This window comes from Canis aureus, chromosome 35 (genome assembly GCF_053574225.1).
Source record: "Canis aureus isolate CA01 chromosome 35, VMU_Caureus_v.1.0, whole genome shotgun sequence".
NCBI lineage: Eukaryota > Metazoa > Chordata > Mammalia > Carnivora > Canidae > Canis > Canis aureus.
Genome location: NC_135645.1, coordinates 8,440,887 through 8,443,575, shown reverse-complemented (window position 1 = coordinate 8,443,575; position 2,689 = coordinate 8,440,887). Strand labels below are relative to the sequence as shown.

Below are 2,689 nucleotides of genomic sequence, written 5' to 3'. Positions count from 1 at the left end.
AGAGACTGGAAGACTCCCTGAGTTGGGAAAACAGACCAGAGAGTCCAGCGACCAAAGCAGCTAGAGTTCACAGGACAGAAAAACAGAAAGAGGACAGTTGCACAGAGACAGGGTACTGGAAAGATCTACAGTGTTCTCCCGCAGGTATTTATGACCCATACATAAATCTAAGGAAATTGTTCTAGGCCCGAGTAAGAACCATCTGTAAGGATTGGAGGGAATGGTTCTTGCTCACATTGGGCTAGGACCAGTATCTATTTCAATTAGCCAGACTGGAAAAACCCATAATTCAAAGGCACTGGCTACAGTGTTCAGGAAGATCTTGCCTCAGTAGTGGAGAAGCAGCCTTACTATGAGCACGGCTCCAGACCTACCTACTATAAAATAAAAACAAGATCCCAAGAATGGAAAGAGAGAAACTATGCTAATACTAACCAAAGGAAAATGAGATTATCTACTTTCAGATCAAACAAAGTAAATTTCAGACCAAAGAATATAACCAGAGATTAAGAAGGTAGTTTTATCATTTTAAGGATAAAGGGGTCAATTTATCAAATGGAAATAACAACCTTAAACATTATGAATCTAATAACAGTGCTTCAAAATACATGAAGTTAAAACTGATAGAACTGCACAAAGAAATAGATGAATCCGAATTATAGTCAGAGATTTTAACACTTCTCTCAATAATTGCTAGACCATGTATGCAGAAAATCAGTATGGAATAGAAAATTTGAATAATGGTATTAATTACCTGACTTGATTGACATTTATAGAACACCCAACAATACCAGAATACACATTCTTCCAAGTACACAGAGAACTATTTTGGGTCATAGACTCAATAAAATTCAATAGGATTTAAGTCATACAACCTCTGTTCTCTGACCACAGAAAAAATTAAATTAGAAATCAATAACTTGGGATGCCTGGGTGGCTCAGTGATTGAGCGTCTGCCTTTGGCTCAGGACATGGTCCCGGGTTCCCGGGTTTGAGTCCCACATCTGGCTCCTTGCATGGAGCCTGCTTCTCCCTCTTGCCTGTGTCTCTGCCTCTCTCTCTGTGTGTCTCTCATGAATAAATGAATAAAATCTTAAAAAGAAAGAAATCAATAACTTGAAGATCCGTGGAAAATCCCCAAGTATTTGGAAACTAAACAACACCCTTTAGTATAACTGGATGATGGAAAAAGAAATCAAAAGAGAAATTTAAAAGTATTTTGAACTAAATGAAAATGAAAACAGCATATCAGAATTTGTAAATGCCATTAATGCAGTACTTAAGGAAACTTACAGCACTAAATGTCTATATTAGGAAAAAATAAAAGTCTCAAATCAGGACCTCAGCTTCTGTCTTACAAAACTAGAAAAGAAAGAGCAAATCAAACAAAAAGCAGAGTAAAGGAAATAATAAAGACCAAAGCAGGAACCAATGAACTAGAAAAGAAGAAAACAATAGAGAGAATCAAATAAAGCAAAGCCTGGGTCTTCCAGAAAATCAATAAAAATGGATTAAGCTTTATAACTGCACTAATCAGAAAAAAAAGAAAAAAGACAAATTATCAATATCAGAAATATGCAGTTGACATCACTACATATTCTACAGGCTTAAAGGATAAAATTGGGTCTTTTAAGAATTCACAAGTGTGATGATTGAGTATTCACACTGTTTGGTGACATGTGCCTCCTTCAAACTTTGTTACAACTACAACATATTACCCACCTGACCCTCCTCCCAAAAAAACAAGAAGAAAAGATAAAAATAGATTACTATGAGTAATAATAACTTTATGCCAATAAATTTCACAACACAGATAACATGGGCAAACTCCTTGAAAGACACAAATTACCACAGCTCACACAAGAAGAAATAGATAACCTAAAAAGCCCTATGTCTGTTAAAGAAGCTGAAACTGTATGTAAAAACCTTCCCACACAGAACATCCCAGGCCCATGTAGCTAGAAGCAGTAACACTACTTTCTATAGAAATGAGAACCAGAGTGTTCTGGTACTAATTCCATAGTAGGAAGAAATAATACTGATTCTACACAAAATTCACCCAAAAAAATGAAGAGGGAGTACTTCTCAACTCATTCTATGAGGCCAGCATTACCCTAACTTCAAACCCAGACAAAGATATTACAAGAAACAAAACTATAGACTAATATTTCTCATGTATATAGAAGCAAAAAAATCTAAACAAAACTCTAGCACATTGAATTCAATGGTGTAAAAAAGGATAACACAACATGACCAAGTGGGGTGGGCTAATCCTCAAAATGCAGAATTAAAAGTTTAATGTTCAAAAATCAAACAGTAATTCACCATATTAGCAAACCAAAGGAGAAAAACCATATAATCATTTCAATAGATGCAAACACTGCATTTGACAAAATCTAATATTTATTCCTAATAAAAATTTTTGTCAAGCTAGGAATATGAGGGAACTTCAACATCATATTCTGTGGTGAAAGACTGAATACTTTCCCACTAAGATCAGGAACAATATAGGAGGGTATCTTTTGTCACCACTTCTAATTTTTTTAAATTTTCATTTATTTATGATAGTCACACAGAGAGAGAGAGAGAGAGAGAGAGAGGCAGAGACACAGGCAGAGGGAGAAGCAGGCTCCATGCACCAGGAGCCCGACGTGGGATTCGATCCCGGGTCTCCAGGATCGCACCCTGG

The 2,689-nt window shown here is 36.2% G+C and overlaps 1 non-coding gene across 1 annotated transcript; it reads left to right on the top strand.

The window, feature by feature from the left end:
* The first annotated feature begins 1,624 nt into the window (after positions 1-1,624).
* LOC144305663 (small nucleolar RNA U13) lies at positions 1,625-1,728 on the top strand. The gene has a single exon (XR_013372676.1). It is a non-coding gene; the product is annotated as a small nucleolar RNA U13 (small nucleolar RNA).
* The last annotated feature ends 961 nt before the right edge of the window (positions 1,729-2,689 follow it).